This window comes from Mercenaria mercenaria, chromosome 1 (assembly GCF_021730395.1).
Source record: "Mercenaria mercenaria strain notata chromosome 1, MADL_Memer_1, whole genome shotgun sequence".
NCBI lineage: Eukaryota > Metazoa > Mollusca > Bivalvia > Venerida > Veneridae > Mercenaria > Mercenaria mercenaria.
In genome coordinates, this window is record NC_069361.1 from 73,400,677 (window position 1) to 73,413,283 (window position 12,607).

Below are 12,607 nucleotides of genomic sequence, written 5' to 3' on the forward strand. Positions count from 1 at the left end.
ATAATTGTGGATTTCTCTCGCAACTAAAATAACAGGGCCTACCTTCATTTCTGCAGCTGTTCACTAATGCTGACCTGAAGAGTAATTTCTGAACAAAATACCTGTTATTCTTACCAATATTAAAGTAGAAAACATGCAAAATTCTTTTAAACTAATGTAGGTTTTTCTTCATCTTCAAATGGCAGGTAAATCAAAGTTTAGTGAGCTAGGATATTCTCTAACATTTATATACTGATGCAAAAAAGAAACTGCTTTTTATGTTTGCTATATTTTGTTAAACTTTTTACACTACAATGTATTCAGAATTACTGAGTTGATTTTTCCAGTGTACACCCATCTTTGTGTACATATTGCACAAATTTGTCTTACATTTTTACAAATGTTTGCCCTGGAAACTGACAGAATGCTTTTTAGACTCTAAAAACTTTCTTTAAAAAATTGGTTTTGTCTTTTTGTAAAAACAAAAGTTTGCTAAATTTCCCAATGTCAAGGGTATTGGTTACCTCGAAAAAACTAAAAAAAAAAAGAAATATTGAAATGTTTTCCTCATGCAACTGAGCGACATGTTTTACATGTTTTGTTTGTCTGCGACAGATTTACTGATAATAAAAAAAAAAGATATTTCACATTGAATTCGACTTGTTTACAATATTTTGGTTCTTGCATTGGCAATAAGTGGTCATTGCAACACAGTTATCAATCTGTGATAGCATTATCATTAATGTGGAAGCTTCAGAGATGATCTGTGTTCAGGCAGACCAAAGGTAACAAAGCACATAAAGACAGTTACCTGACATTTAAGCATCTACGTGACGTGCTTAATACCACTACAAGTGCCGCATTTCAATGTAGCAAATCTTAAAGCAACTCGCCCACTTGGGGTGAAATTTTTCAACATGTTGTTTTCCAGCATGTTTGGCATAGAATGTATAATATGACACTGATAAATAAAAAAAGAGGTGAAAATAAAAGTTAGATATTGGTAAAAATTCACTAAGAATGTAAATTTTCTGCAATATTTCAAAAGCGTTGCAATGGTTTATTGTCTTCTGTACAAAATTATTGGTTATTTATAAGAATGTCTTACAGAAATCTTATGTCAATAAGTTTGTACCACTGGTCACATTCAGAGTTCTCACTTTTTATGGATTTCGGAGAGAAATTATTTTTCACCTAAAATGTGTCGGTTACTCCCTTTAACAAACCTTTCTTAACCAGTAAGGGCTAGGCAGCCTTGCACAGGTCAGATTCTTATAGTTATCTTCAGCAGCTGTAAGCCCATGTCAATTACGTTGGTCTCTGCCCAAAGCGCTAGAGTGTTGTTTAGCAAGTCTTCATATCTTAGCTGTGTTGACAGTTGGGTAGGCATTTTCTACTGTCATGGCAAATATTTTGCTGATAAATGCTTGTTGGAGTAGGATCAATTTGGTTGGGGCAGTGCTTTGGTTAGGGATGGGATAATGGAGGATCAAAAAAACAAACCTGGTCATCATACCAGAGAAATTAAATGCCCATCATTATATGACAACATTCTCAGTCACTTGGTGGTTCAATTTCTGCCTCCCAGTGAGCTGATCAACGATAATGCAAAACCACATACTGCTCTGCTAAGAAATGTTACCTTGCCAGTAAGGCTCCTACTGTTAAGGTATATGCATGTCTTTACAGTTGACTGAAAAAATAGTAAAACCTGAGTGCACAGTTTCTTCTTTGCGTCAGTATTTGTACAAACTTCAGTAGAAATCTTAAAGACTTTCAGAGGTAGAAAACTGTGGAGACCTAGGTTTTGTTGCATGTTGGTGATTGAAATCTTTTTGTATTGCCTTAGTGCAATGGAGCTTATTAATAAATATTGTGAAACATAACATTACAGATGTTAAACTTAACGTGCATTGATTGTTTAATGCACACCTCTGTCATATATGATTATTTCCACTAAGGTAGGCAACTTAGTAGGAACTATCAAGGACAGAGGTAAGTTAGATATTGTGAAACACTTTCTTCAACTAAAAAAAAACATGAAACATTTGCCATCCAATAAAGTTCTTACACATACTCTGCATTAAGGTTAGTGGCACACATTGCTGAATTGGAACCCTGGCCTGTACAGGTATAGTGGAGGGGTCTGCATTTCACTCTGAGTAGCTGCTTCTTACCATGGAGCAGAAATTCAGCTCACAGTCGATACATCCTTGTCAGATGTGTCATTTACAAAATGATTTTCAAGTAGTAAAACTCCTGGTAGTAAATGAGATGTTAAAAGAAAATTGTGAAGAATACTTTATCATGTTAAACCTCTAAGAAAATACTTTATATATATATGTATATATACAGGGTTCGCACAGGCTTGAAAAGTACTTGAAAATGAAGGGCAGTCTTGAAATGTCCTTGAAAACAAAATTTGTCTTGAAAAGTGCTTGAAAATTGCCCAAAGACCTTGAAAAGTACTTGAATTTCTTATTTTCTCGTTTGCTAGACAATTAAAATCTCCCTGAAAATCAAAAGTAAATCTTTTAGAATAAAATCGGCAAGTTTCGAGCAATGGACAGAGCTACGAAAACACCGTAATAAAAAAGGTCGAATGTGTTCGGGACGAAAGCGGAGTTTGGGTACGAATGTTTCGTACTTTCTGTTAGCGTTGTCTCCCCTGACTAAAATGGCGTCGGCTAGAATTTACAAATCTGTGTATGTATTATTTATAAATAAGTCCTTGAAAACTATAAGACTAGTGCTTGAAAAGTCCTTGAAAAGTCCTTGAATTTGACTTGGCCTTGTCTGTATGAACCCTGATATAAATTACAGGGATCAACACTTAACGGTGATCCCTAACCCGCTGACAGTAGGTTTTCAGGGGGATAAATAAATCCTGAAAGCTAACAGGTACCCTGGACCAACAGAAATTCAAAAGTTGTCGGTCTGATTTTATGTTACCTCCATAGTTAGTGCGGAAATTTTCTATACAGCAGTTTCTAAGTTACTAATAACTATACAAAAAGACGTTGTAGATTCATGAAAGGTACAATGTATTCTTTTAAATGAAAACAAAGCCATTTAAATAGTTACTTAAATACCAATGTTCATATCATTAAAATTGTATTGATAGCTTGTGGGGACCACCTAGATTTGAGGGGATCACTATATTTTAAAAGTTTGTGGAAAAATAGTTAAGTGTCTACCCCTTATAAGCATTAAGGTAAGGAACTTGTGAGTTGCAGTTCTACATGGTCCTTTTACTCATCTAGTTGTCAGAAATAAGTTGAAAGGGGTAACAGGAGTAGAGGATATGAAATACACTGAGTTTTAGATTATTAAGAAAACATACTTTCTCTTCATTAAATTAACATTTTGAAATATTTGTGAAATGAAAATGATATCTGTGAGTGTGTGGTAGTTGTGTCTGTAAAGAACTTGGTCTGTTAGATATATTTAGAGATGCTCACTATCTGAATTTGTGCGTACTTGATTATTCTATATTTGTAAATTTGTAATGCATGCACATTTTTACTTTTCTATGTACATACAGGCAACCTTTTATATATAGGTATCTGTAAGTTCGCATTTTATTGCTTTAATCTTTTCCCTGCTTTTTAGATCAGTTTGTTAAAGCAGTCGTTTTAGAAATTTATTTTCTTTTGCAGTTGGAAGTTGAAATAAGGAAATGTGATTTCTTTTTATTAAAGCTTTTAGTTATATTGTTTATGTATGAAGAGAGCATGTTTTTAATGTTGGTACAGGCATCAAAAATCTTTTAGGCTTATGCATGAAAAAATGCTTTGAATTCAAATTAATAACTAAATATTATTGAGGGGAGGGGAGACTGGGAAATGTGTGGATGAAGGGAGAGAGAGACAAAATGGCTGCCTGCTTTTATTTGCAGACAGTCAAGATTTCAAATGAAAATTTCACAGGTGATGTAGATGGGGCAAAAAAAAAGAATTTTTAAAAGGGACAAAATTGTTAAAATTTTGGTCATTTGTTTATCAGTATATTATACATTACATGTAACATGTTACTTCTAAATGTTTCATCTTTGTAAGTTTTAGATACAAATGGATGGAATTGTATATGCCTGGAATCTGCTCAGAAAGGCTCGTTTCAAATCTGAAATATAAATATTGATTTAAATGTAATTCTGCTGGCATGCAGCGTTTGGCATGAATTTTACTTAAGATTTCAATAAATTGCATTCTTTTGTTTAGTTTTAAAGTAACTGTTTTTGTAACTAAATAAAAAAAAAGTTTGACAATAATTAACTTAGATAAATATCTGTATTTCTAACTGTTTAGTATGAAAATGTTAATTTTAAAAACTAAGTTGTATACTTGGGTAATATGTATTTGACTTCCAGGTTGTAAAAATTTTAAGCCAGGTTTTAAGTTCTTGGTTTGAGGAGTGACTTGGGGTGAGCGTCAGGTTTAAAGTTAGTCTTTAGTGTGTAATGGTTGTATTATACTTTATTTTGGGGGTAAAATTGTTTGCATCTTGCAAATTACTTTAATATGAACATTGGTAAGAAACCAATGTATTTATTGCAGTGTAATGTCTTTGTGTCATCATATTTGAATTGAACACCTATGTGCTACATACAGGTACTGTAATATACCCTTAAGTTAACTGTGTATTTCTGTAGAGAAAAAGAAATATTTGTTTTAGCTGCTGTACATGTAGAAATGTATTGAATACTGTAGTGTATATTTGCAGGACGAGAACGATGCCACAGCCATTGATTGATACACATCTACCATCTATCATAGTATATTGTCGAGCATGTATGTCAGGGAGATTGTCAGAGAATACATCAGGTCCTCCAGCAACACTGAGAGAACTTCAGGCATTTTCCAAACACATGTCACTACCATCCAAAAACATCTTTATATAAATGACACTTTTATATGTGTAAGAGATTTTTTTAAAACTACTCACCATCCAAGATTCCATTAGAAAAAAAGTGAACAGTTGTGAAATCCAGATGTAGAGAAATGGTAATATATGTGTTTTCTAACATCATTGTCTATTTTTAATTATCTACAAATCAGATTAAAGATTATTTAATGAAATCGATGAAAAATTCAACATAGACTGGATTTATTTCCAACATATTTAATATTTGAATAATACAATATAATCTTATATTTTATTTAATTTTTTTTTTTTTGCTGTTGGCTCAAATTGTTTCTATTGATGTATAATTTTATATCAGTTATAAAAATGGGTTTAAAGTATGAATGAATTTTGTCATAGCATCACACAGAGAGGTAAAAGTGATATAAAATTGTATGTAAACACCTGTAAAGAGATTATAACCAGTTTTGTTTGTATTGTTTTTCTTGAACTTTTTGTTTGTATCCATGATTTTTTACCTGCAGTGCCTTCACAAATAAGAATAAATTTCAAGTTCAGATAAGATAGTAAAAGATGTTAAATTTTATTCTAAGAGCTACAATTTAGAATTATTTTGAACACATTTTATATGGACAAGTTATAAACCATGCATATTCCTGGTGTAAAATCTTTACCTCTTCTATTATATACAGTAAGTGAAAGCTTAACCACAGAAAAGTTATCAAGTATGAAGTCCTCTCGTGTGCTGTTTTGACAGAGTTTAAAAATCTGTATAATTAGTTAAATGCTATATGTACTTGTTTTTTTTTCTGCAAACTTACTTATTGTTTTAGAGTTTATTAGGCTCTGTTTATGTATGTAAGTGTCTCATTACATGTATAAATGGCAAATACTACTGAGGATTAGCACAAGAATGGCACTGCACTCATCTCATTATTATTTTTCTTTGATTAATGAGAGTAAACGAATGTCGCACAATTTTCCGATGCTTGTTTAGGCAAAATGTCCAGGTAAATTAAGACTGTCAAGAAAATATGGATTTCATGCATAAGGTTTGTCAGTTTAGTCAAGTTACGAGCTGTTAGCGATATTACTGTTTTCGTATATAGAGTCATGTACGACATTTGAAAAGAATGCTTTAGAAGTTCATTTTTTTGTTCATCATTTTCTTTGAGAATTATTTTTAGCTCACCTGTCACAAAGTGACAAGGTGAGCTTTTGTGATTCCGCAGCGTCCGTCGTCCGTCCGTCCGTCCGTAAACTTTTGCTTGTGACCACTCTAGAGGTCACATTTTTCATGGGGTCTTTATGAAAATTGGTCAGAATGTTCACCTTGATGATATCTAGGCCAAGTTCGAAACTGGGTCACGTGCGGTCAAAAACTAGGTCAGTAGGTCTTAAAATAGAAAAACCTTGTGACCTCTCTAGAGGCCATATTTTTCAGAAGATCTTCATGAAAATTGGTCAGAATGTTCAACTTGATGATATCTAGGTCAAGTTCGAAACTGGGTCACGTGCCTTCAAAAACTAGGTCAGTAGGTCAAATAATAGAAAAACCTTGTGACCTCTCTAGAGGCCATATTTTTCATGGTATCTGTATGAAAGTTGGTCTGGATGTTCATCTTGATGATATCTAGGTCGAATTTGAAACTGGGTCACGTGCGGTCAAAAACTAGGTCAGTAGGTCTAAAAATAGAAAAACCTTGTGACCTCTCTAGAGACCATACTTTTAAATGGATCTCATGAAAATTGGTCAGAATGTTCATCGTGATGATATCTAGGTCAGGTTCGAAACTGGGACACATGCGGTCAATAACTTGGTCAGTAAGTCAAATAATAAAAAAACCTTGTGACCTCTCTAGAGGCTGTATTTTTCATGGGATCTGTATGAAAGTTGGTTTGAATGTTCATCTTGATGATATCTAGATCAAGTTTGAAACTGGGTCAACTGTGGTCAAAATCTAGGTCAGTAGTTCTAAAAATAGAAAAACCTTGTGACCTCTCTAGAGGCCATTCTTTCAAATGGATCTTCATGAAAATTGGTCAGAATGTTCACCTTGATGATATCTAGGTCGAGTTTGAAACTGGGTCATGTGCAGTCAATAACTAGGTCAGTAGGTCAAATAATAAAAAAACCTTGTGACCTCTCTAGAGGCCATATTTTTCATGGGATCTGTATGAAAGTTGGTCTGAATGTTTATCTTGATGATATCTAGGTCAACTTTGAAACTGGGTCAACTGCGGTCTAAAACTTGGTCAGTAGGTCTAAAAATAGAAAATCCTTGTGACCTCTCTAGAGGCCATACTTTCAAATGGATCTTCATGAAAATTGGTCAGAATGTTCACCTTGATGATATCTAGGTCAAATTCGAAACTGGGTCATGTGCAGTCAATAACTAGGTCAGTAGGTCAAATAATAAAAAAATCTTGTGACCTCTCTAGAGGCCATATTTTTCAATGGATCTTCATGAAAATTGGTCAGAATTTTTATCTTGGTGATATCTAGGTCAGGTTCAAAACTGGGTCACATGAGCTCAAAAACTAGGTCACTATGTCAAATAATAGAAAAAACAACGTCATACTCAGTTCAAAACTGGGTCATGAGGGAACAGGTGAGCGATTCAGGACCATCATGGTCCTCTTGTTTTTAAGAAGGTAAATTGGTTACTTTTAACCTACTTGATTTTAAGATAATAGGGTGATGTACAGCACAGTGGTATTTTTAACTACATAAAAGTGTGTGATAAATTTGTAATAGAGAAAAGTATTTTCCTTTGAAATTTAAATTTGAATGTGTAAAAGAATTTGTTATAATTTTCCTTCACAAAATTGGTAACTTTATAATCTTAGTAGAATTTCTGCAGTTATAAACTTAATACCATTAGTAAAGGTGCACACACCTTAACAGTGTTTTGAAGCATGTATATTTTACCGCAAAGTGGTCATTCTCTTTCACATACCATAGTACACATTTTATGATTATGTTATTTGTAATAATATGTTCTGGATATTAAATCATTTTTTCTTTATTAACTTACAGAATTCCACACAACACTGTTGTAATACCTATCAAAGTTCATGGTACATTTTAACTCATTTTTGACACAAGTATAAGTAGTTTATTTAATAAGTGCTAGGCCTGAACAGCTATTAGTTGAGATTGACTTTTCATGATAATTTAATGAAAATGATTTATATAGTCATCCCATCTTAAAGTGGCATTACACCTAATTCCTGAGGCCCGTAAGTTTTCACTTGAATGCCAGTTGACAGCCTCGCTTAATTCTGTAAACATTTAAGGTTACTCTGTATTGGCAGAGAAAACACTTAAAAGAAGATAGAGGTCTTCTGTTTATAAATAGCTTCATATTAACCAGACTTGTTTTCTCTATGTATGTTACCCTTTGTTGTCAATTTAATGTAATTATCAGTAGTTCATGAATATGTTTTAATACTAGATTCTGGACAGAAATGTACCATTTGATGTGTTTTCATGCAGAGTAAGTATGTTGACACAAGGCATACTGACAGATATGTACTTCAGGGAAGGTCCTATGTGTAGCTGCTGTAAAAAAGTTTGTAATTGAAAAATTTGTTGACTGGAGCATATGGTGATCAATTTTTATATGAAAAAAAAAAACAACTGTTTACTGGTTATTTGACAGATTTGCAATAAGAAAGAATGTGAACATGATCAGATATATGATAGGTAAATACACTTGACAGGATAAATTTGATAATCTGTACTATACATGAGAATGCATGTAAATGTATTTTTGACTCATACCATCTTCCCATGGTGTAAATGGTATACCCGAGACAACTGCAACAGATACAGAAGTTTAACTTTTCAGGAAAAAATAATTAACTCTGTGATAAATGAATCAAATATATTTCATTTTATAAGTAAATTTCACTTGTATCTTTTCAGTTGGAATTTTTTTTAATGATTTCTTTCTTTCATCATGAGAGATAGGAAAACTTGGAATGTATTGAAGCAGATTTACTGAACTGGATACATACTATACATTTTAAGGGTAATTGCTCTTTGATTTAAATGAAAATACACTACTTAACATTTAATTGAAGTGCCCACCTGTACTAACAATGACCAATATTTCTCATTTATGTGATTAATCTATGTCATGTATTGTAGAATTTAAATGTAAACACAATACTTTAATGATGAAAGTTAACATAATTCCAATGTGCTAATTTTTTTATAGAAGTGTATTTTGCCAGTGATTTGATGTTAAATTTCTGTGAAATATCTCTCTTCAGAGTCTTGTATTACAGTAGTTGTTACACAGTTGATGGTTAATTCATAAAGTGCTATCTTTAATAAGGACTTACAAAGTAAGGTTGCGTAATTGCTGCAGTCTTTAATAAGAATTATTTGTTTCTTTTCGAGATTTGATACAAACTGAAATATATAGCCATAGCTGACTTAACTTTCCTCATTGCTAGATGCAGATTATAATGTACTTTCTGTTTTAGTTCTTAATTCTTATTTCGATATATTTTTTTTATACACAATATTCGTGCTTTTTCATTTACGATGACATGTATGCTGGATGAATGTGAAAAATGTTGTATCTGATAGAGGTAAAAAAGCACCAGATACAATGATTTAAAAGTGATCATTTCACAAATTATTTATATAATGTATGAATTGTTGCAAGACCTCCATTTATATCCTGTTGAAGCTTTATACAATAGATGTATTATGTTCTTGATTTTTGTACACAAGTGTACAGGAGATACAAGTTGAAACAAATGAACGAGATGCCTATCAATGGTTCATCTGGTGCAACAAAAATAGCTGTGTGATATTTGCAGTTACCTTAAATCAGAAGTTACATCAGTGAATTTGAAAAGAAATTCTTAAGTCAAGTACAAGGAAGAAGATACAGGCTGTGTGATTTTTGCAATGTAATTTATAAACTTATATATAATTTCAAATTTGACTCTTCATTTAAATAAACTGAAACTGTATTGGTTCTGTCAAATTCTCTAACATTACTTGATGTCGAGTTAACACATACGCAGGTAATTGTATGCATTTGATTAAATCTTTATTCAAAAATACACCAGTTATATTCTTTTATCTTTTAAAAAAAAAGACTTCCAATTTCAGACATGAAGAAGAAAAAAATCACTTGTTAGAAAAATTTATTAAACTAGAACATTTGAGGAACTGTAGATATTGCATTTGTAGCTGTTTGGGGTAGCATGCTGAAGATGGGCTGTAATTATACGCGAAATGTGTTCTCACATAGGTTCTGTTCATGTTTTATTTCTGTATACGATATAAATGTTATTATGGACGTTTGTTATTTTGATCAGGTTTCAATCATTTTTGTACAAATTCATTGTATACCTAATCATTTATGAATTTGTATGTTATAAAATTATTGTGAGAATGTTACAAATTATTGTTTGTTTTATTTTAAGTCCTCCCCCACCACCCGAAAAAACAGTAGGGGCAACCCCTCCAGAAACTGTTAGTAATTTTAGTAGGCGAGGGTAGTGCAAGATACAGAACATGCTCAAATTCTTTGTTCAGGGTGAGCTTTAGTATAGGTGGATGGTTTGTAGTCCCAGCTTCAACATTTTTACTTAAACAGCTTCTCTGAAACTACTGGTCAGAATTACACCAAACTTGGTCAGTAGCATCCTGGCATGGACCTCTATCAAGTTTGTTCAAATGGTTCACCTTGGTCACTTTTAGGGGCCGCCAGAGCTAAAAATAGAAAAAACCTTTAAAGAACTTCTTCTCATGAACCGTTTGATGGAACTTCATCAAACTTTGGTCTGCTGCATCATTATAACGTCCTCTCCCAATTTTCTTCAAATGGGGGCACTTGGCCCCTTATAAGGGCCGCTAGAGCTAAAATTAGAAATATATTTGAACGACTTCAGAAATCTTCTCATTAACCACTAGGTGGATCTTCATCAAACTTGGTCTATAGCATCATCATAAGGTCCTTACCCAAGTTCATTCAAATGGGGCACTTGGCCCCCCCCCCCCCCCCCCCACCTTTTAGGGGCCACCACTAGAGCTAAAAATAAAAAAAAACCTTAAAAAGACCTCGGGAACGGCTCAATGGATCTTCAGTAAACTTGGTTTGTAACATAATTAGAAAGCCCTCTCCCAATTTTATTAGCTCACCTTGAGCCTTGGGCTTTTGTGACCGCTCGATGTCCGTTGTCTGCGTGTGTCAACAATTTCTAAAAAAATCTTCAAAACCACTGGGCAGATTTACACCAAACTTCACAGGAATGATCCTTGAGTGGCCCACTTTCAAAATTGCCCAAAGAATTGAAATGGCAACCGAAAGGAAAATCTTGTCAGAAACTATTAGCTGGATTTCAAAAATATTTTGCTGAAATGAACTGTAGGTAACCCTCTACCAAAATTGCCTAAGCCGTTCTGTTTTGGTAAAAACATGGCCACTAAGGGAGTAGTACAGAAGTGGTGAGAGCTAAATCGTCATCAGGAGCCGAAATCCTCATTAGGAGCTAAAATCCTCATCAAAAGCCAAAATCCACAATTGTGAGCGATGATGCACATTTGATGAACGGAAGTATTGTCTGCCTAGATTTAGGCAATATTGGCACGTTGAATTTCACCTTTGATGGGACTCGAACTCGGGTGCACTGAATACTTGAGCACTGAACGGTGTCTAAAGCGGGCACCGAGTGTCTTGTAATGGGAGATCACTGCATAGGATATTTACATAAATTTATCAGTGGGTTGTATCCCTTTTGCTTGGGGATATTTCCTGGGGTAGTACAGGCTATGGAGCCATACTTTATCTTCTGAGTATGCCCTTAAATATGATAGTATGTGTAGTCTTTGATTCATTCAATTGTAATCAGTCAGCATGAATACATCTGAAAAAGAGGAGCTATTGAAGAAATACTATTATAACGCGAAAAATCCAGCATCTTACAGTGGTACTGCTAAATTGTTTTATGCACTGAAGAATGATTATCCTGGTGAATTCAGTCCAGTTTATCAAAGACTGGTTGGAAAAGCAGGACTCTTACTCCCTTCAGAAACAAGTTCCACATCAAATCAAGAGGGCTCAATTTCCTGTGAGTCATATAAATGAAATGTGGGATATAGATTTGCTAAGCATGGAGAATTTGTCTAAAGAAAATGATGGCGTGCGCTTTCTACTATTCACTATTGATGTGTTTTCCAGGAAGTTACGGGTTAAACCTTTAAACGATAAAACTGCGAAGTCTGTAGCAAAAGCGATTAAAGAAATTCTTAAGGATGCACGACCTTTAAAAATTCGTTCTGACAATGGGTCTGAATTTGTAAATCAATGGTTTAAAAAGCGCATGAAAGAGGAGGGCATATACTTTTTTACTACGCAAAATTCACCAAAAGCTAATTTTGTTGAACGGAGTCAGAGAAGCATCAAGACCCGGCTGTACAGAATGATGAGACAAAGACGCTCCTATCACTATATAAGTGATCTGAATAAAATAATAGCCAGCTATAATGACACGCCTCATAGGAGCTTAAACAATTTAACACCCAATCAAGTCAGTAAAGAAAATGAAGCTGATATGTTGGCTTACATGTACTTGGAAAAGTCTGATGTTCATAAAAAGGCGAAGCCAGTATATAAATTTAAAATAGGTGATCTTGTGCGTATATCTTTTGCTAAGCACCCATTTCGAAGGGTCTATCAAGAACAGTATACTGCGGAAGTCTTCAAAATAAGCAGAACATTTCTTCTACAGGGCA

The 12,607-nt window shown here is 33.7% G+C and overlaps 1 long non-coding RNA gene across 1 annotated transcript; it reads left to right on the forward strand.

Annotated features, from left to right (window-relative positions):
• Positions 1 to 4: 4 nt before the first annotated feature.
• Positions 5 to 10,274, forward strand: LOC128559394 (uncharacterized). The gene is made up of 2 exons (XR_008372316.1): positions 5 to 3,541; positions 4,702 to 10,274. It is a non-coding gene; the product is annotated as an uncharacterized LOC128559394 (long non-coding RNA).
• The last annotated feature ends 2,333 nt before the right edge of the window (positions 10,275 to 12,607 follow it).